Raw genomic sequence first — 23,585 nt, forward strand, 5'->3', positions numbered from 1 at the left:
GAGTAGACACCCATTAAGTCGCCATTTTATAGGCAACAACCTTATACCCACCTTATAGACCGGCTTCGTGAATGAGGCCTACTAACGGTAAAACGACTTGTTCTTATACATATATATAATAATTAACCATTAATGTTATAAATAGTATAAGTGTTGAATTTTAACTTTTTTTTTAAAATTCTAAGGGCTAACTTGGAATTAAAGTATTCATAAGTGAAAACTTTTCAAATTCCAAAACTTGAGGGCAAGTTTTGAAACTATTCAAAACTAATTAATTCCATAACTTATGTGTTTAAAGTAGTTTTAATCCAAAAAACTCTTCAAGTTCCATAACTTATGGAAGACTTTAAACTAATAAAAGAATTAATCTTTTCTTTATTTTTATAACTTATGGAATTAATTAAGGTTACACTTTATTTATTTATTTATTTATTAATGAAGTGACTCTTGAATTTCCATAACTTGAGGACAAGTTATGGAGTCATAAAAAAAAAAAAAATTCAATGACACAAGACTCTTCATTTTGTAACCATTACCAACTTTTATGAGTTTTATGTGTCTTTAATGTGACTCTTCATGTAACTTGAGGACAAGTTACACAAACACATTTTGTACTCAACTCTTAGATTAAAATGGATTGAAAACAACTATTTCAATTAACTTTTCTATTAATCTAAGCAACTCATAAGAACAAGATAATTCATATCAAACTTCTTCATGTAATTAGTCTAAACCTTAAACTAATACAAAACATGAATCTATTGATAATTATCTTTGAAAATGTATTAGCATGAACATTACCACATTAAAAAACAAGTTTATAAGTTCAAAAACAACGTAGGGTAATGTTCCTAGTCCATTTCTAGCCAAAAACCTCGAAAAAATGCTGTCTGGGGTCCAACTCGTCGAGTGCATGAACATAACTCGGCGAGTTGGATGAATTTTGCCTTGGACTCGTCGAGTCCCTTCATGGACTCGGCGAGTCTGCTGGGCTGACAGCATCACAACTCGATTTTTCAGCTCCATTTGCAAGTATAACAAGAAAACAAGCCTAGTCTCTGATACCACTGTTGGGTTTTGAGCATTCTAACACTCCTAAGTGTACATGCAACCCTAAATACCTTGGATCTATGTTTTCTCTATTATACATGCAAATAAGAATATCCAAGGTATCATCCTAATCTATCATACAAAACATGAATATAACAAGATAGAATACATACCTCTTTGATGTAGAAAGTCTTCATGAAGCTTGAGTGCCTAGCCCCAATAGTGTGGAAGCCTCAAATGGAATCACAGTTATCAAAACACTTAGAATAACTTGAGAGAGTTCTACACTTCATGAAATCGGCTAGCCCTCTCTAGAATAATCCTAGTGGCCGATTTTTGTCAAGAATAAGATCATTATATAGTGTTACAATTAGGGTAAATCCTTAATTGTCATGACTTTCCACTTCCTTGGATCCATGGGTTCAAATACACCATGGAGCACCCATGGACCATCCTATGGGTTTTAGCCCAACTTGATTATCCATGGAGCATTAGCCCACTATATAAGTATGGATGATTTACACAATCAACCCATATATTTAATTAGTCTTCTTTTGATCACTTAATTAATCCTAGATTAATTCTTGATCAATACTAATTAAACAATCTTATTATTCTTATTATTAATATACTAGAACTTATAATATATTAATAACCATAAGTGTCTTATTTCTCTCATTATAGTCTATCTAAGTGCATGAAGGTTTGCAACCCAAATGGACCATGCCGGGTCGGGTCAAGTCTTACCAATTATAGTTATGGACTTAGACATTAATCCAACAGTAACAACCCATCCTCAAAAGCCTTTTGATTACCTATTTAACAGTTTCCTGAGAATACAAGTAGTATTGAAAAGTGTCAACAATTAAGTTGGTGAGTTCTTAAGAGTGTTGTATGGATAAAAATCTGTAATTATTTCCTTGTAAAATGATAGTGTTTGTTCCTAGAAAATCCAATATTTTCTTAAAATGACTTGTAGTATCACAACCCAAGACCAAAAATGTATGAGCATGTCTATACATCAAATAGTATTATGTAGTTTTATTCTTATATAAAACCATTTGAACACGTGTTACCCCATAAACTAAATGTATTGTTGATTCCCCATGTGAGTTTTTACAACCATGCTAAAACCGAAGTTGGCCTACTATGACGTTCTTTAAGTGTTGAATGTTAGACATTTGTCACCCCAGACCTGCCGATCTAGCTGTAGCTACCAGCTTAGGTGCGAGATTGCCAATCTCGTATAGATCTATACACAACTGTCACGCTCTCTTACCAAGATTATGGTTATAATTCAGGACTCTAGTGTGTACTCTGGTAGGTAAGGTGAAGACTTTGTCTCACGTAATTGTTTCAACAAGTTTACCTTTAGTGTACTGAAAACCCTTGTAATTGTAAATATCACCTTACCATAGTATTTACATAGTTTAAAATAATTATAATTTTATATAATTATTCGTTTTGTCCCAAAACGATAAAATAGTGTTAATGACCCATAAACTATACCTATTACAGTTTATCATAAATGTTTTCTTGTGCCTATATATACTCACACACACATATATATATCTAAACATGTTAACTTTTATATATATATATATATATATATATATATATATATATATATATATATATATAAAAGTTAACATGTTTAGATGTTCATAAATAACATATAATTTACATCTAACACAAGTATATGAACATTTAGTTTGATGAAGTCAATTTTTCTTGTTCTTGGCCTTTTTACGTCACCAAACGGTAAATTTTGAGTTACAAACTTGGTAAAATTTATTTTTACCTTTTTGTGGAGATTAAGTCAAGCTAACCTTATATGTTTAAAACAACATATTTTATGTCATATCTCACAAAAATGGTACCATAACCTAGTCATGAACATTTTTGCTAGAAAACCTAAATTTTTACATAGTATGATAGATTTTTAGGTTTTCTATTTGTAAAACCAAATCATTGGTATTTATAAGTAGTTTCATAACATATGTCCAAAATAACATATTTTGATTTATATCCCACAAAAATGATGTAATAACTTGGTTAGAACCATTATTGCTAGAAAAGTCATATTATGTTCATAAAAACCCTAGTTTTTATAGTTTTGTCTTTATGACTTTTCTTAAGAACATATAGCATGTTTATACTCATTTTTCATAGATTTGCATTTTAAACAACATACCACACATAAATGTTCATAATACTAGGTAATAACATTATTTCATGTAAATAATACTTTTACACAACTTGAAGATAAAGTGTGTTTAACAACTTGTATTATTATACAAGTTTTCTTGTATTCCCCACCCCCTAAAACTTGGATAAAAATGAAAATGAGGGTATGAACTCACCTTGAGTGTGTTTCATGACAAGTAAAGAGGTGAAGATGAAAGTTTTCAAGCTAAGAACACTTGAAAACACTTGAAGAACTCTTGAAGGTTGAATTATCCTATCGATATTAACACATATTAATGTGTGTAATTATAACCAAACTAGTATGTATATATATATATATATATATATATATATATATATATATATATATATATATAATCACTAGATTAATAAGAAAAAACTTACCAAAAGATCAAGAACCAACTTATGGGAATTAACCTTAAGAGAGTGATCTTGTTCTTGAGAAGAAGATGAAGTGTTTGGGGGGGGGGGGGGGGGTTCGACCGAAAGTTAAAGGAGTGGGGGGATGGGGTGGGTATGGGGGAGGTATGGTGTAGGTTTTGACTTTATTAAAATATTATTTCTTTTTAAAAGGTGTCATAATTATATAAAACAAAAGTTGTTTCTTCTATTTTATAAAAGAATATGTAATTTTTATAAAAGTTTGTGAGTCTTATAAAAAGTATGGTAAAAATGATGTATTGACTTAATTTGAATCATTTAAATTCAAATTATTATAAAAATCATTATCATCAAAAATAATAACACATTACATGGGAGTGAGGATAATTCCTAATTCTTTTCGTTAACGTTTGAGTGTTTAAGCTGAGTATAGAATCCGTCGCATTTGGTGACGAATTCACCAAAAATCTGTATATGTAACCTCTATTATGAAATTGTAATGTAGTATAAAGTTTATGAACTCAACTACATTGTGTTATGAATATTATTTATACCTAAATAATATAAAATTGAATTATCGAATTTTTAAGTTACTAACCCTAATTAGGATTTATATTCAATAACTGGCAACAAGAGAGGTGCTTTGCATTATAACTTGTCAATAGTACATTAGTAACGTTAGGGAATATCACATTTCTCCTAAAATTCTAATACGAGCTGAGTTGACCTGGTTGACTTTGTTTGACCAAAATTGACGGTTGTCACACAAAGTCCCGAAAACCTTGAAAATAGCATCCTACATCATTTAGGGGCAAATCTAGAAAAATCAGAAAATATGCGATCACATTTTTTGGTTTCTTTCCCTGGAAGTTTCCATCTTGCATATAAATACAACCCTCATTTTCTGATTCAGTGATCAGACGGTTCCAAACAATAGAATACCCTTCTGAAGACGATTTGTGACACTTTTCATCGACCTTTGGAGATCTGAAGGTTGCAAATCATCTCATTCGTTTAGTTTATAAGATTATTTAGTTAATGTTTCTTTTTATCACTTTAGTTTTGTTTCTAGCCATCGAGGGTTAAATCCTAGTTTTAGTTTTGCATAGACTAGTACTTTTCATGTGGTTAGTTTTCAGATTTGATTTTATTTTTGTGTTTCTATCTAGATTTTTCGATTTTAACCTTAATGTATTTTTTATTTTTTATTTTTGTTAGTATGCTCACCTCGCTAGGGTTTTTATCGTTAAATTTACTTAGTTAATAGAATATGTAATTGTTTTTGTCAACTAGTAAAAGTAACACGTATCAGATTGGTTTCGTGTTGGGATTTAACCCTGATATCAACTGAAACAATCATATCTTTACGCTTCCAAAGTTGTGAGACGTATTGGGTATTGCTAAGAATTTTACACAGATCATAAAGCTGCTTTTTCTGATTTGATTAAGAGCTTGTTTAATTCAACAGTAAAAAGTCAGGGTTAATTCAGAGAGTTTGTTTTGGTTAACTAATTAAGGTAAAATATACTATACTAGAGCTTGTTAGTTTTTATCAGTACCAGCTTAGATAGAACGCATTCTGAATAATTAGATTTGGGGTCATTGTATGATTAGGAAAGTCACAGCAAAGCTAAAACCATCTTTATTATAAAATTTCGTTAGTTTATTTTCATTGCAATTTTAGTTTTTAGTTTAACTTAACAATCCCCTTTTTTATAATTTATGTATTGAATAGAATGTGCTTGATGCAAAAAGGCGTTGACCGTTAGGCTATGTACTTGGGGATTTGACCCTGCTTCCTTTTGTTATAATTTTAGAACAACCAGCACTGATAATTTATTTGTTTAATACACTCACAACAACATGTTAACAAACTGGCACCGTTTTCGGGGACATGGTGCTTTCTAATAGTTTTATGCCCATAATTTTTCGTTTAGGTACACCTTTATTTTTTTAATCCAGAAATTGAAAGAACTGCAAGGAAACATAAGAAAAAACAGCAAAAAGAAAACAATCAATTGGATTTTTTGGTTCATTATCATCCTCCCTACCACCTAAAAATTAGCACACCATGTTTTTGTCTTTTCCGAATGTACCCCCAACTTCATCTTCAAATAGTCCTTTTTAAATATACTCCCCACCACCCTCAGTTAAATCTGAAACTATAGACACCTCAGAAACTGAATCTGAAGAATCATTCATGAGTGGAGACGAAGCAGAAAAGACTCTCAGAGAGTGGGCAACTAGAGAGGTCAATCAATAGCCCATCTGCACCACATTTCTGGATGCCCAAATATCAAACTTAAATTTAGGGTGATACATCTTCTTCCCACGTTCAGAGGTTTGAAAAACAAAGACTTACATAAATTTCTCAAGGAATTTCATGTGATTTGTTCAGGAATAAAGTTGCATGCTATATATGAAGATCGGATAAAGTTAAGGGCATTCCCCTTTCCAGTTTAAGATTCAGCAACGGAATGGTTGTATAAGCTCCCGTCCGTTCGATTAGTACTTGAACAGAACTCGCGAAGCTGTTTTTAGAGAAATATTTTCCAAAAACGCGAGTTTCAAGTCTCACAAGACAAATCGTTGGTATTAAACAAGTAAAAAGAGAAGCTTTACATAATTACTGGGAGAGTTTCAAGAAGCTACTGGTTCGTTGCCCACAACATGGGATCAGTGACTTCCAATTGTACAAATGTTTACGTGAGGGTCTGATACCCATGGAAAGATATCTGATAAATGCTTCCAGTGGCGGTTTCCTAGGTGATATGACGCCAACAAAAATCCGAGAAATGATCGAGAAGTTGGCAATAGAGTCAAAGCATTCCGGAAATGAAGATGAGTGGTATCCAGATTAGCCAAGGGGTGTAAAAGAAGTCAGCAATGCCCATTTGGAGTCATAGATTTCTGAACTAACAAAAGTTGTTCTACTCTTGACAAAGAAAAATATAGCTGCAATGAAACCATGTGGAATCTACTTGATGATGGAACATCAAAAAAAATATGTTCATTACTGCAAGAGTTACCAAGATACACTGAAAGAAATACAAAGCACAATGTCAGTGCTATTTCCTTGAAAAGTAGGTAAATTTATGAAGGCCCAGGCATATCTGAACCAGAAAAAGAAGTTGAAGAATAATATGAAGTTCTAGTTGAATAAGAAGATATAAAAGAAACAGAAAAAGAAGAGGAAGAGTATGAAGAGGTTGTGGTTGAAAAATAATATGAAAAGCTAGAAGAGAAAGAAACTCCATAACTAACTAAGTAGAATCAGAAGGAGTAGAAGCTTTTACCTCCATTCCCATCAAGACTAAGAAATACGAAGCGCAGAAGAGAGGATGAAGACAGCATGGAAATTTTTCGAACGGTTGAGGTAAATCTTCCACTTTTGGATGTTATCTAACCAATCCCTCGCTATGCCAAGTTTCTGAAAAAAAAAATTATGCAATTCAAATAAAAAATGAAATTTAATGAAATTATCAAAGATGGCAAAAATATTTCTGCCATTTTTCTAAAGGGTTTACGTCTAAAGTGCAAGGATCTGGGGATTTTCTCGATTCCTTGAAAATTGGGTAACCTAAAATTTTCAAATTCCATGCGTGACCTAGGAGCTTCAATCAATGTTCTTCCATTTTCTATTTTAGAAAAACTAAAAATGAGAAATTTACAAAAGACCAGGACAATTATCCAGTTGGCTGACCACTCGATTGTACACCCAAATGGTGTGTTGTGGATGTTCTTGTCCAAGTGGAAAATCTGATCTTTCCCGCTGATCTTTATATTCTGGATATAGGTGATTTGGACGTATCAGTTACAAACTCTATTATTTTGGGAAGACTATTTATAAAAACTGCAAAAACAAAATAGATGTTTTGAATGGCACAATTTCAATGGAGTTTGATGAGGAAGTGGTTAGTTTTAAAATTAATGATGATAACTTTCTATCTGATAATATTTCTGTTAAATATCTGAGGGTTGCTGTGAGTTTTCTAATGTCTCTGTGTAAGAAATATTTGTATACATGAATTAATCTACCACATCAGAAGAGTTGGAAATAGGAAAGGTTTGGGAAAAATAGAAGAAGTTAGTTGCCCAAAAAAAGCTAGAAAGAAATAAGCTTCCAGAAGAAAAGGATGAGTTGATTTTTGCTAAGGAAAAGTCAGAGACGAATCTGAAAAGAAAAATGGTTTTTGAGAAAGAAAATGAGGGAAAGGTGATTTCGAGTATAAATCTAAATAGAATAGAATCTGAAAAATTCAAGGAGGAGACTTTTAGAAAGAAAAGGAAGACCAGAAAACGAGAGAAATCTGAAAATCTGAATAAGTTATTTGAACAAAAAATGAAGTCTTTTCAATTTGTTGAACAAGTTCCAGATCCATAAATCTTTCCATATCTGAAGGGATCTAGAGTGACAAAGAAGAAAGTTGAGCTTCAGAGAAGTCCCAATCACACCAGTTAACAAATTTGGTTGGGCAAAGTCGAGCCAACAACTTTAAACATTGACAGCTTTCGGGGAAGCAACCCAAGGAGTAGGGATGAGCATTAGAACCATCGGGACCGGAACCATACCGGAACTGGAACCGAAATTGGTAATAAGGTCCGGCTACCAGTTCTTCATTTTTATGAAAATTGGTCTCGGTTCTAAAAACCAGAACCGGATTGACATTTTTCACATTTTTTAAAATGTGCATAACTCACTCACATGAAGTCGAAATTATTTGGTTTTTTTCCCAATATGTAATTTGGGGTTTGTAATTCATTTTTTACTATACAAACATATGTTTTAGTTAGATATTGAATTGGATACATGCCCCACAAGAAAGAATATCGATGCTGCATTTTTTTCTATTTCAACATTTTTTTTCGTTTTTGTTGAATTTGTCCCATTTTTTTAAATGAGTATAACTCATTCATATGACATTGAAATTACTTCATTTATTTTCCAGCATGTAATTTGGTGTTTGTAGTTCATTTTAGACTATAAAAACACATATTTTGGTTAGATATTGATCAGTTATAGACCCCGGAAGACAGCATACCAATGCTGCGTATTTTCTATTTCAACATTTTTTTTGGAATTTGTCCCACTTTTAAAATGCGCATAACTCACTCATACGAAGTCAGAATTCATTGATTCTTTTTTCATCCTATAATTTAGTGTTCTTACTTCAATTTAGAATGTAAAAAGTCTTAATTTGGTTAAATATTGAATCATTTACAAGCTCCGGAAAAGAGCATATTATCTATAACATTTCAACCGGTTCTAGTTTGAAAAATAACCGAAAAACCGGGACCAGAACCAGAACCGATGCTAGAACCAGCGGTTCGGTTCCTGGTTCTTATAATATGGGAAAACCGGTTCCGGTTCCGAACCGGTCCGATTCTAAAGCTCATCCCTACCAAGGATAATTTTAGTTTTTTTTTTAATATTTCCTTAAAGAGATGGTCACGATTCCAAGCAAGCTTAGAGAAATCAGATGATCGACAGATTTGCTGAAATTCAAAATTTTTGCCAACATTCATCATCAAAATCAAATTTCTTCAAACTTATCAGGTATATTCATTCCAAGCTGCACCATTCTTATTTTTATATGCTTTATTGAGTAGTTCATTCCTCTTTGAGCATTGAGCAGAATGCATCATTTTAAGCTTGCGGAGGTGGTTAGTGTAAAAAAATTTGCATTTTTTGTTAAAAATTTTAAATTTTAAATTTTTTATTTAAATATTTCAAATTTTATTTTTCTTTTCACATTTTGTTTTCTGCATTTCATTTGCATAATATATTCAAAAAATCCAAAAAATATATTCCTTTTTATTTTTCTGAATTCATAAAAAAAACTCAAAAAGATTTTATTTCTAGTTATTTTAGTTTTTTATTTTTCGCATATTAAAAAATTATGAAAATAAAAAAAAAAAAAAAAAATTGAAAATATTCTACATGAGATGAGAATATTATTTACATTCAATAGCTCTGTTAAGATGAAGTGTGATAATTATCGAAAACAGTAGTCCCAGTATAATCAATTTTAAGAATTATATTTAATATCAGAAGTGTTTTAATTGTTTTTGAAACATGAACCAACATATGAGTCGGATAATTTTTAAAATGGAAGTGTGAGATGGAAAAACAAATAATGTTTTAGAAATAGTTTCCTTAAATTCCTTAAAAAGAACTTAGATATATGCCATTTATGCATCTTTTAGGGTAGTTTTTATTAGCATTTACCATAATTTTTTGTATATTTGTATATCATTTGTTTAAATAATGTTCACATCATGTCTTTTATTAGAATTCTTGTTTTGCTAGCATTTTTTGTGTCAAATTCAGATTGTTCGAGTGGAGCAGTACTTCAGGAGCAGCTGGATGCATATTTGGAGCCTAAATGGAGTTGGAACTGAAGGTGGATGTTGAGGAATTCATGGAAGATATTTTGGTCAAGAAACATTCGATCAAATTGATTATACGAAGATATCTTGCTACAATCTAAAGCTAGGATGTTAACGATATCCTTGACCCCCTATCAGTATTTTGACCATATCTCATGACTCCTAACTCTGATTGACGAGGTTCAAAATGTTTTGAAAACTAGACAAAATATCGTATGACTTTCATGTTTGTCTATGATAATATGAGCCAAATCTACGATCATAGAGTGATTGCAATTTTTTTCTATGATCGCATTTTTGCCACAAAGTTTCCCACGGTCGAATTTAGTCATCTGGCAGTCATCGAAAGAGAAAATCCAAAATATGCAATCAAAATTTTCACTTCTATGATTGCATTTTTGTCCTAAAGTCCTAAAAACTTTGAAAATAACATCCTGTATCATTTAACGGAAAATCTGGAAAAAAATCAGAAAATTTACAATTGCATTTTCAGATTCTACGATTCCATTTTTTAGTTTCTTTCTCTGGAAGTTTTGGTCTTGAATATAAATACGACCTTTATGATCAGATCCATAATTTAGATGGTTCCAAACGATACAATACCCTTTTGAAGAAGATTTCTAACACTTTCAGGGAGTTTTGGAGATTTAAAGGCTATGAATCATCTCATTCATTTAGTTTCGAAGATTATTTTGTTAATGTTTCTTTTTATCACTTTAGTTTCGTTTTTAGCGATGTCTGGCTAAACCCAAGTTTTTAGTTTTGCATAGACTAGTACTTTCACGTTATTAGTTTTCAGATATGGTTTTCATTTTGTGTTTCTATCTAGATTTTTGATTTTGAACTTAATGAAAGTTTGATTTTTAATTCGTGTTAGTGTGATCACCCAGCTAGGTTTTTTATCATTCTAGTTGCTCAATTTATAGAATTCGTAATTGTTCTTGTCAACTGGTAAAAGTACAAAGTATAAGATTGGTTCCATGTTGATATTTAACTCTAATATAAACTGAAAAAACCATATCTTTATGCTTGTGAGCTTGTGAGAAGTATTGGGTATTGCTAAGACTTTTACACAGATCATAAAGCTGTTTTTTTGATTTAATTAAAAACTTGTTTAATTGAACAGTAAAAAGTTAGGGTTAATTCAAAGAGCTTGTTTTGGTTAACAAATTAAGGTAAAATAGATAATATTAGAGCTTGTTATTTTTTTCTTAGTACCACTTTAGATAGAATGCATTCTGAATAATCAGATATGTGTTGATTGCATGATTAGGAAAGTTATAGCAGAGCTGAATTTGTTTTTATTATTGAATTTCATTTAGTTTATTTTCACTGGAATTTTAGTTTTTTTAAATTAACAATCCCCTTTTTTATAATTTCTATTTTGTCTATATTTTTAATGTAACCAGTAGTGATAATTTATTTGCTTAATACGCCTGCGATAGCGTGTAAACAGTGGCTTTAGCGTAGGATCATCTGTTCGGGTTTCTTTCTCACCACTAGTTACTTATGGATATAAATTCCATGGAGATTTCCTAGTAGCGAAGTAGGGTGTTGTAAGAGGTCTAGTAGGCAGTAGTGAGGATTATTATTAGTTGTTTCCTGTATTAGATGCCTACATGATTTCTTGATTTTTTATATGTCCACATATTGTGGCGGTTGGGTTGAGGCAGCAAGCCAACAAAACTAAGGAGCAGTTAGCTTGAGGTAGCATGCCAACAAACCTGGTGAGCAGTTAAGTTGAGGCAGGAGGCCAAAAAAATCGAGGAACAATTAGGTTGAGGTAGCAAGCCAACAAACCCGAGGAGTGGTTGGGTTAAGGTAGCACGCCAAACAAACCCGAGGAGTGGTTGGGTTGAGGCAGCAAGCCAACAGACCCGAAGAGCAGTTGGGTTAAGGCAGCATGCCAACAAACGCAGGGAGCGGTTGAGTTGAGGCAAGATGCCAACAAACTCAATATTCATGTTGTATATATGGTTTTGTTGTATAAGGTATTTTGGGAGAAATCACTAAGCTTCGTGCTTACCCAACTATAATTCTTTTCAGACAGCGTTGGTGATCGTGGGAAAGCGAAGGCGTGACTGTACACATTCATCAGCAACAATGAAAATTCTGTATTTTACTATATTACTCTGATTTTTATAAGATTGTACTTGGAACAATTGTTTTTCTTAACCTGTATCCCGATAATGGTAAGTCTTACCTTAATTACAAATGAAATTTTTGATATGGAAATGGAATGTTACAAGTTCGTATTAGAGCCCTGGTTTGAGGGATTTGGGTGAACACTCGTGGCTCTCCAAATTCAAAGTATGGATCTAAGAGTTTTTATAATCCGTTTTGGAAAAATTCATTTCAAGAGATGAAACAGGATGATGTAATGTATATTCCTAGTGATCTCAATGGAGTGTTATAGTGTGCTGATGCAAGAACTTGTAAATGAGGACGTATAGGATGAGAAGTAGTGTATGCCTGTAGTGGAATGGGTATCAAGGATTGATAGTGGTATGGTGTAGCGACTTAGGGACTTTGAGACACTTCTTTGGACACATACGGATATGTGTGGAACATAGTAGGGGCCTATACTACAGAAAGCACATGATACATACCCGGATCAAGAAGGGTAAATAAAAAGGTTTCTAAAAAACTAGTAGAGGGTAGGTAGTGTGGTATACCACTAGTGTTAATTGGAGTCGTCCTCTTGGTTGTCTTCCTGTCGGCTACGATTGTGCAGAATGAAACCAATGATCGTTTGGGGGTTGAGTGTATGTGGCAGTTTGGGTCTGGTAACAGCCTAAGGCTGAGTGGTCAGCTGATTGAAATGGATGTTACTTGTTGCATCAGGGTTATGTTTTCCTGCCTCCTGCGCTCAAGGAAGGAGAGAGATCGATTGTCATTCAATTGATGGTTAAGATAAGAGATGGTGATCTCATTATCAGTTTTGCTGAAGGAAGATGAATTATGGTTCGTAGCGATGGAATAACTGAGACTAGATGGTTCTTGTGGTTCAATGGCCACGGTGAAGGCCATGTCACATACGAAATGTATTACGTATATTCTAGCAGATCGGGTGCATCTAGGGAGACATCGATTTGATCTTGTTCTGGGAAAAAGTATTTTGTGGAGGTGTTGAGTTTTTCAGAGTTTTGTTAAGAGCATCTATAAGGGTATTCTTGAAGCTTAAAGGGGAGGATTAGGTTGTGGATTAACTCTCCAACTGTAAGGTTTTATGTTCATATACAATTTGGAATGTGCTAAGTCTATCCAATGGTGTTTTGACCAATTTCATTAAGTTTAATGGATGATGCTAGGAGAAATGTCTCAGAAGTCTCCATCTGAGATTCGTAGATTTTTTGTTCTCACGATCATCTTTCATTGTGATATGCATCCTAAGAGTCAATTGGATTATACTCATGGTTAAGTCGGTTTGATGATGGTTCGAACCCTAAGTGGGGGAGAACTAGGTATTCTGCTTGGGGAATGATCAAATGGTCCCGTTTTATGGTTTCATTGCGATGGGTCATAGTAATTTGTAGTTCAAAGATGTTAGAATTTTTTTCAGACTTTTTAGTTGCATTGGGGAAAGAAGTGGGCCATCATCGAAGTGTTCGTGGTCTGGAAGTTTCTCATTGCATTCCTCAGGGGCCTGTCGGATTCCTCCATGGATGTGAAGAATTTAAGGCTTGGTCAATTCATGGGTGCAAAGTAAGTTTCTGTTAGACATGTGTGATGTTCTCGCAGAAGGAAGCTGGTGGGTAGGGATTTTATTATGATTTGTAGTCCCTTTATGGTAGTTCCCTCGGCCCGAATGAAAGAGCTTAAACCACTCTAATTTTGTATTGGGCAAGGGAAGCATGATTAGCCCATGATATAGGTTTATTATTTTTGGTTGATTTGGGCAATGGTTGATCGGTATTAGGGTTTGTTGAGTTTATTCAAAAGTTTCAAGCGGCAGCAGTGGAAGATGCATTTGATGCCTCAACCCTTAGTCAAATTCAATAAAGTTTTGATCTTGGCATATATGTAGGTGTTCTGTCAACTTCTTGGTTATGCAATTACGGTCCCTAGTGGGTTTAAGATGGCAGCTAGCCTTAGTTATTGTAAGATCGAATATCGGAGCAATGTTCTTCAGTTTTTTAGAATTTCTATATAATTTTGGAGTTCTTTTTAGAGATTGGAAGTGTTATTGTTCTTTTTCTCATTGACGAGATATGTTCAGCTTCTTCAAGGTGTGGGATCTTATTGTAGTTGTTAGAATAAGTTGTGTAATAGCAGTTGAGGTTCGTCGCATCATCTTATTTGTGGGTATGTCACCTTTTGGGTAAGGTTATGGTTAAGAAGGAACAAAGTCGGTTGAGGAGCATTGCTCTTCCATCTAGATGGTATGAAAAGTTGTGCTTCCATGTTGGAACAAGATTTCAATTGTCTGTCTAGCTCTGGTTGTGTGTGGTGATGTTTCGTTTGGCGATGCGTCGATGGCAGTGGATTGTGGAATAACGTGTTTTAGAAAGGTATGTATCGTGTATTTTCTGGAATGTGCTAAGTGGAATGTTGACTGGGTTCGTACCATTCAGTGGCATGATGGTAGTGTTTCTTTAGGCCGTTGGATGTTAGTTGGGAGTTGTCATGCTCGTGGTCCAATATCGGAAAGAATGGTTAGGATCAATGAGTTCTCATCCCAATTTTTCCATGGTGTCACGACGTGTCATGAGACGTCATTGATTTCACTTTTGAAGGAGGGGTCAGCAGTTGTATAGTGAAGACCCATATGTTGGTTTGTTAGTCATGTGGCATAGATGGGCGTTGTGCAGTATAGTATTGTCACTGGTGGCTCAGTGACCGGTAGGTTGAGTCAGGCAGTTGTAGGGTGTTGAATTGCTAGAGAAGTCATTATGGTATATTAGTAGCTCATTATTAGGATTCTTATTAGTGGACTTGTGTTCGTCTTTCGATGAGGTTTCATTTGAGATCTTTCACTATACTGCCTAACTCATAGTGTTGTGCATGCTAGACTAGTTGAGTCTTAGTAACTGGTGGTTGTATGAGTATTCTTAGAGTTGCTGATAGCTCCATAACTAATAATAGTCCTCTAGACTGCTGATAGTCCCAGGATTGCTGATAACCCGTAGTTGATAGATTGACATAGGTGTATTTTGACAGACAATTATGTGTCATGCGTAATTTAGTAGCCTGAGTGTCACACGAATATTGATATTGCCATTATTGCGATTATGAGAGTAATTTGTTAGTTGTGAATTGTCAATAAGTTGGGTTTGTAGTGAAGGACCCCACTCATGATATCTGTTTCTGGGTTGGAATGAGTTGAATCACTGTTGTTCCATTTGACTATCTCCATGGTTTGATGCATGGGTTTTGAACTAACCGGGGGGGGGGGGGGAATACTTTGTCAGTAGAAGCGAGAGATGATTTAAAGGACGAAATCTAATTTAAGTAGGGGAGATTTGTACCACCTATTTTCTAGAACAGATTGGTTTATGGCATCAAGCAGTCAAAGGCATGATTTTTGGGAAAATAGGTGTCACGACATGACCACGAAGAGGTCACTACGTGACAGGTGGAAACAGAAGTCACGACGTGACAATATAATGCTCATATCTTGAAGCTGGTTGTAGTCCAAGCCGACGAATTTTAGTGGTTTCTCCGTATTTAAGGAACTTATCTCATAAGTTATCTTCTTTGGCCTCCCTTCATTTCAAACGAAACCCTAGCCCCATCATTGAGTTCTTGAGCATTTGGTGGTGTATTGGTGAATTGAAGAAGAAGGGATCATCTTTGGGGCATAAATCCATATTGAAAGCTTCATTGGCGTCTTCTAGCAACCCCTATGGACCCTTATGAGTATTCAAGCTTCATGCTTTATGGTCCCTTGTTGCTAAATCTAGAATTTTATGCATTATGGTTCATGATTAGATGTTTTATAATGTTGGGACTCCATAGAGTTGGTAACTTTTATGGGTCCTTAGAGTCCCTTGATGATTATATGAAGTAGATCTGATGTTTGGCTGGTGTTTGAGCTCTGTTGATGTGTTGACATCCTTTCCTTCATAAAATAATCTAATTTGAGCCCATGTCTTGCATTGTACATGCAAGACCTTAAAGCATCGATTTTTATGGTTTTTGGGGTGTATGGAAGTCTTCTGGAGGAGGTAGATTAGTGACTTAATGGATTAAAGGGTTTAATTCATAAAAATGTCATTCAGACATTTTTCATAACATGAGACTATGCGTGTTACATCGTGAGGATAGAAGAACTGTGACTATTTTATCTTTTAGTGGGTTACGATGTGAGCAATAGATTGTCACGTCGTGAGGAGCAGTTGACCGGTGACTTTTAATCAGTTTGACTTTGATTCAAACTTGAAGGATTTGGGATGTTGATTAAGATTCTTCCATGTTTTGATGTTAGATGGCTCGTGGGAGAAAGCCGTATAGAAAGGGGATCATGTCGCAGTGTTTCTGGGTTCTTCATTTTGGTGAGTTTTCCTCATTATACCTATGGGTCGAAGGCATCGATGTCGACCTACCAGATTTGGTTATGTATCCTTATGTATAGCATTTTGCTGCACTATAGTGATCTATTAGATATATTTATATCCTTGTGTATTAGGATGCAAGAGTAGTGATAAGTTGGTTAGAGTACCAGTAGGCTGGTTATCATTTAGTGGAATGCCTTAGGGGTTATATGTAGCCATGTAGGATAGTCGTAGAACTTTTGATATATGCGTTCTTTCCTATTCCTTGTTTGGTTGTGGATCTAAAGTAGGATCATCTGTTCGGGTGGTTATCTCACCACTGGTTACTTATAGATATGCATTTTGTAGAGATTTTCTGGTAGCGGAGCAATGTCCTATGAGGGGTCGAGTATGCGGTAGTGAGTTGTATGATTAGTAGTTGCATGTATTATGGGCCTACATGATTTTTTGATTGTGTATGTCGACATATTGTGGCGTTTAGGTTGAGGCAGCAGGTCAACAAACCCGGGAAGCAGTTAGGTTGAGGCAGCATGCTAATAAACCCAAAAAGCATTTGGGTTGAGGTAGCAGGCCAACAAACCTGGAGAATGGTTGGGTTGAGACAGCAGGCCAACTAACCCAGTATGCATGTTGTATATTTGTTTTTGCTGTGCAGGGTATTTTGGGGGAACTCACTATGCGTCATTCTTACCTAATTGTTATTGTCTTTAGGCATTATCGGTGATCGTGGGAAGGTGATGGCGTGACTATACACATGCATCAGCAACAATGAAGACTCTGTATTTACTATATTACTCTGATTTTATAAGAATGTATTTGGAATAATTGGTTTTCTTAACCCGTATCCTAAAAATGAGCATTTTTACCTTAATTAAAAATGAAAATTTTTGATGTGGAAATGGGACATTAGAAGTGATGACTTGATTAGGATTTATGGTAGTGGCAAGATTAGGGTTTCGGGTAGCAGTTGTAGCTCTTCGTAGATGTTCATATATATTTGTACATTTTCTAGTTGTATAGAAATTTGCCACACACACACACACACACAGAGGTTCTTGATTGGTTAGGTATTCGTGTCATTGTGCATATCCATGCCATTTTTTTGAATTATGTTTTGAGAAGGCAGGGCTTTTATAAATCTGTAAATGTATTGTTGTGAGATGAGATGTTTTGTTCTTCACATTGCAAAAATGGATAGTTTTGTTTATTACGTTTGATAAAGTTATGTTAACAGATCAAAAACTGGTGGTTATGTAACAGCCCGAATTTCCAGGTATCTTTCATGTTTCCAATTTTGATGTTTTGTGAGTGGACTCGGCGAGTTGGAGCTCAGACTCGCCGAGTAGGATCGCGATTTCTGGACGTGGGTTCGCGCCTGGACTCGGCAAGTCCAAGGTATGGACTCGGCGAGTCAGCGCTGTTTAATGAAACCCTAATTTCTCGGGTTTGGGACCTATTTAAAGGGCCTTATGGCCGTCATTTGTGCTCACCAGTCCCTTGAGTGAAACCCTAATTGAGTGTGAGCGTTTGGAGCAAAGTAGGAGGCCATTATTGATCTTGGAGGTGTCATCTTGCAAGGGAAAGGGAGGATCAGCTAAGGGAAAGCAAGAGGAGACACTTTCTGAGAGTTTGGAGTCCAGAACATCACCATTGTGGTAATATCTTCGAGCTATCCTCTTCTATGTTGATGTTTACATTGAATTAGGGCTTATTGAGCCCTTTTGTGGCTAGATCTAGTGCTCCCTTGGTCCCTTAAGCGATTTAGACCATAGATCTGGACCCTTGGAGGTCCAGAGTGTCCCTTTGCCCAAGCTTTTGTGAATCAATGGAGGTTTTGGATTGGAATCCTTATGCCTTAGGTCAAAATACCATTTATGAGCCATGAGGTGTGTTATGAACACCAAGATAAGGACTTTACGTGATGAATCAGTCTAGGAAGGCCAGATCTATGAATTGTTGGAGCAGATCTGATCTTAGAAGCAAGTTTGAGTGGTTGCATGGCATGGACTCGCCGAGTCCGACGAACAGACTCGGCGAGTAGCTTGAAGATTGCCCTTAGAATGGTCCTGCCGAGTTATGGGTTGACTCAGTGAGTCAGGGCGAGTTATAGAGGGTTGACAGGTGGACTGAGTCGAACTGGGACTCGCCGAGTTGTTCTTGAGACTCGGCGAGTTGAGTCGGGGTGGCCCCGCGATTCTTCCAGGTGGAACTCGTCGAGTCAGGGGGAGTACTCGACGTGTCAAAAGGGAATCCTAGAGAGTTGGTGAAAACGTCTAGACTCGCCGAGTCGCCCTCGTGCACTCGCCGAGTCCGGTCAAAGTTTACCGTTGACTGTTGACCGTTGACCAAGAGTTGACTAGTGTTGACATAAAAAGGGTAGTCAACCTTAGCGGTAAAAGTGTTAATAAGAGACGTATGTTGTTATAGGGAGATTGTAGCTCGGAGGATCGAGCACGAGTGATTTCGGGATTTGCTAGCTATCGATATCCACGAGGTGAGTCTTCTCACTATACTGTACCCGGAAGGGTTTTGACTGTGTGACCGGAAGGTCGGATATGGTATGAGACATATGTGTTATATGTGATAAGTTAATTGTTATGTGTGCTATGTATGATATGCTTGATATGGGCCGGAAGGCATTATGTTATGGGCCAGAAGGCGAATATGTTATGGGCCGGAAGGCGTTGTAATGTGGACCGTAAGGTTGGCGTGGCTAGGACCGGAAGGTTTACCCAGCAGGGACGGAAGTCCCCTAAGACACAGGGACCGGAAGGGCAGGGCCTGGAAAGGCGTATGTGCGTAAGTTGTATTTTGGGGAACTCACTAAGCATTTATGCTTACAGTTGGTGTGTATGTGTTTCAGGTACTAGCGAGGACCGTGGGAAGGCGCCGGCGTGATCTGTACACACTGATGGATGATTTATGATCTTGGGATTTATATGATTTGTATTATTCCATGATACGTTGGATATTTATGCCTTGTTTTGGATGAAAATACATTTTTGAAATGAAAAATTTGTTTTAAAATTTCTGTTGTTACAATTGGTATCAAACCGAGGATTTGAGGAAAACTTTTAAAAACAAAGGCATAAAATTTTTATAAAGGATTTTGTGGTAAACAAGAATGAAGCAGTGTGTACGATCAGCCAGCGCCCGAACGGTAAAGATCCCCAAAATACCCTTACAATGTTGTGTTAAGAGATATGATATGATATGATATGAAATGTTATGCATGCTAGAAGACTAGGTATTCATGATAGGACTAGAGTGGCCTGATTTGTGATGCCTTAGTCTAGGGAAATCTGTTGTTATGAGATGCTTTGAGAGCGAGCGGGTAGTTAGTGCATGACAAGAGTAGAGTACTCAAGATCCGGGGTTTGGGGAGGAGGACTTGGGATGAATGTTGATGCGGTGTAGTCGGTAGTATTGGGCCCGTACTACCGAAGACACCGGGTCAGTGGGCGACCCAAGTAAGAATCCCAAGGTATCGGAGACTGAGTAGGGTTGCGTTATCGAGTGCGATTATGCTCGATAGAGTCTCTGATAGTTCTATGTCGTATTTCAGAGGCATCATGGTTGGACCACGCCACAGACCTAGTACGAGCAGTGTGATTGACGAGGAGATTCGTTAGATGATTCATGAGGAGGTGGCTGCAGCGATCCGGGCTGAGATTCCGGAGATGTTTGGGTCTATTAAGACCACTTTGATAGAGACCTTTGATGAGCGGTACGCCGCATTGACTGAGGCTGCAGCCGCTGTAGCTACCGCAGCTGTGGCTGCTGCCAGACCACAGGGAGGTGACTCGTTGCTGTTTTGGGAGTTCAGCAATACGAAGTCACCTGAGTTTGACGGGACGCAGGATCCAATCGTTGCGATGAGATGGATTGCTGATATTGAGGGATGCTTCTACACTTGTTCATGTCCGGAGCATCTGAGAGTACGGTTCGCCTTGAACCAGCTCCGCCTGGGAGCGAAGGATTGGTGGAAGTTCGTGACGGCGAACTTCACTTTGGCAGAGATTTTCAGCTGTGACGTGGGAGAGATTTACCTCTATGTTCAGAGACGAGTACGTTCCCCCGGTGGAGAGGGAACGGTTGGTTCAGGAGTTCTTGACCCTCAAGCAGGGTAATGATTTAGTTACAATGATCACACGGAAGTTTCATGAGAGGGCGATGTTCTGCCCCGAGCAGGTGACCACAGAGCAGGCTCGGATGAGCCGGTATTTGGGTGTGTTGAGGAGGGATATCCGGGAGTTCGTGTCGAACTCAACATATCATACCTTTGCTGAGCTTCAGGAAAATGCCAGGAAGCATGAGATCGAGTTGGAGACCCAGGCCAGGGAGGAGGCCGAGTCTCAACGGGTGGATCGGCGGCCGACTCAGTCTCAGCCGGCAGCCAAGCGGACTAAGTCCGCCGATTCGAGGACGGGAGGTCCGAAGGGCCGCACTTGCGGAAAGTGCGGCAAGGGCCACGAGGGGACATGTCGATCAGGAGCTTGCTACAAGTGTGGCAAGGAGGGGCACATTGCGAGGGATTTCCCCAAGGGGTTTATGGTTTGCTTTCATTGCAACCAGACCGGCCATCGGAAGGCCGAGTGCCCTCAGCTTCATCAGGGATCTACACCTACTGCCAGGGCTACTGAGACTCAACCAGTGAAGGCCGAGGCCCCGAGGGCTCGTGGGAGAGCTTTCCAGTTGACTGCGGAGGAGGTCCGCGCTGCACCCGATGTGGTGGCGGGTATGTTTTCTTTCATGTATTTACTTTGATGTTGAGATATTATGCTTATATTATGTTATGCGTAGGTACTTTCCTTATGAACTTTGTACCTGCTTTAGTGTTATTTGACTCGGGTGCGAGTCGATCTTTTGTATCTTTGGCCTTTAGTCAGCATAACAGTGTTAGTCGTGAGGCGTTGAGTCGACCTCTGAGAGTTTCCATAGCTGACGAGAGAGTGATTTGTGCCACAGAGGTTCTCCGGGGATGTGTGTTAGAGATTTTCGGGGTTGAGTTTCCGATTGATCTGATTCCTATTGCGATGGGTGATGTCTGTGTCATTGTGGGCATGGACTGGTTGAGCCGATTCGACGCAGTTATCGACTGTGAGCGTCAGCTGGTGACCATACGAGACCCTAGTGGGGGAGTTCTTTCAGTGTACGGCGAGGGTACACGTTCAGGATCAGCTTTTTGTTCGGCCGCTAGGGCGAGGCAGTGTCTACAGCAGGGCTGTAATGGTTATGTGGCGTATGTGATGGATACGCGGGTGGCTTCCGAGAGGCCGAGTTCAGTTGAGGAGGTTCCGGTGGTGCGTGAGTTTCCAGATGTTTTTCCCGAGGAGTTGCCGGGTGTGCCTCCTGTGAGGCAAGTGGAGTTCAGTATTGATTTGGTTCCGGGGGCCGCGCCTATCGCTAAGGTTCCTTATCGTCTTGCACCTCCAGAGATGCAAGAGTTATCCTCGCAGCTTCAGGAGCTGCTGGGGAAGGGATTTATTCGGCCGAGCAGCTCACCGTGGGGAGCGCCTATCCTGTTCGTCAAGAAGAAGGATGGTTCACACCGGATGTGCATTGATTACCGGGAGTTGAACAAGCTGACAGTCAAGAACCGTTACCCATTACCGAGGATTAACGATTTGTTCGATCAGTTGCAGGGAGCATCTTGGTTCTCCAAGATCGATTTGAGGTCTGGATACCATCAGGTGAGAGTGCGGGATGAGGACGTCCAGAAGACAGCGTTCAGGACGTGTTATGGGCATTATGAGTTTGTGGTGATGCCTTTTGGGCTCACCAATGCCCCGGCTGTGTTCATGGATCTCATGAACCGTGTATGTAGGCCGATGTTGGATCGGTCAGTGATTGTATTTATCTACGACATTCTGATATATTCGAGATCTAGAGAGCAGCATGAGGAGCATTTGAGGGAGGTCCTTGAGGTCCTGAGATCGGAGAAGCTTTATGCAAAGTTCTCCAAGTGTGATTTCTGGTTGCGGGAGGTCCAGTTCTTAGGACATCTTGTTAACCAGGAAGGGATACTGGTCGATCCGGCCAAGGTTGAGGTGGCAATGAGTTGGGAGGTGCCGAAGTCACCCTCGGAGATCAGGAGTTTCCTTGGGTTGGCAGGGTATTATCGGAGATTTATCAAGGATTTCTCCAAGATCGCAGTGCCACTCACCAGATTGACCCGGAAGGGTGTTGCTTTTTCATGGGGTCCCGAGCAACAGGCCTCCTTTGAGACACTTCGCCAATGGTTGTGCGAAGCCCCGGTGTTAGCTCTCCCGTAAGGGATGGAGGATTTTGTAGTATATTGTGATGCATCGATTTTGGGGCTGGGTGCGGTGCTGATGCAGAGGGGGCATGTGATAGCATATGCATCTAGGCAGCTGAAGCCTCACGAGACGAGATATCCCACCCATGATCTACAGTTGGGGGCAGTAGTGTTCGCCCTCAAGATTTGGCGTCACTACTTGTATGGGGTTCGGTGTACGATTTACACGGACCATAAGAGTTTGAGGTATTTGATGGATCAGCCCAACCTAAACATGCGGCAAAGAAGATGGTTGGATGTGGTCAAGGATTATGATTGTGAGATCCTGTACCACCCAGGCAAGGCTAATGTGGTAGCCGATGCGTTGAGCCGCAGGGCGGAGAGCACTCCATTGCGGGATGTATGTTTGAGATTGACCGTGATGACTCCGGTATTGGATGCCATTCGTGGGGCACATGTCGAAGCTGTGCAACCAGAGATGCAGAAGAAGGAACGGGTCGTTGGTTTGGTATCAAGATTCGTTACGGATGGTAGAGGGCTGATGACTTTTCAGGGTAGGATTTGGGTACCGTTTGTGGTCGGTACGCGTACTATTTTGATGGAGGAAGCGCATCGATCAAAGTTCTCGATTCATCCCGGGGCTACGAAGATGTATTTAGATTTGAGAAAGGAGTATTGGTGGCCCTGTATGAAGAGATACATCGCATGGTTTGTTGAGAGGTGCTTGACTTGCCGTAGGGTTAAGGCCGAGCACCAGAGGCCGCATGGCAAGTTGCAGCCATTGGAGGTTCCCGAGTGGAAGT

General features: G+C 38.1%; 1 non-coding gene across 1 annotated transcript; it reads right to left on the reverse strand.

Moving 5' to 3' along the window:
- Positions 1–6,209: 6,209 nt before the first annotated feature.
- LOC111903624 (small nucleolar RNA R71) lies at positions 6,210–6,316 on the reverse strand. The gene has a single exon (XR_002854232.1). It is a non-coding gene; the product is annotated as a small nucleolar RNA R71 (small nucleolar RNA).
- Between the last annotated feature and the right edge of the window lie 17,269 nt (positions 6,317–23,585).

The sequence above is a fragment of the Lactuca sativa genome, chromosome 8 (assembly GCF_002870075.4).
Source record: "Lactuca sativa cultivar Salinas chromosome 8, Lsat_Salinas_v11, whole genome shotgun sequence".
NCBI classification, from domain to species: Eukaryota; Viridiplantae; Streptophyta; class Magnoliopsida; order Asterales; family Asteraceae; genus Lactuca; species Lactuca sativa.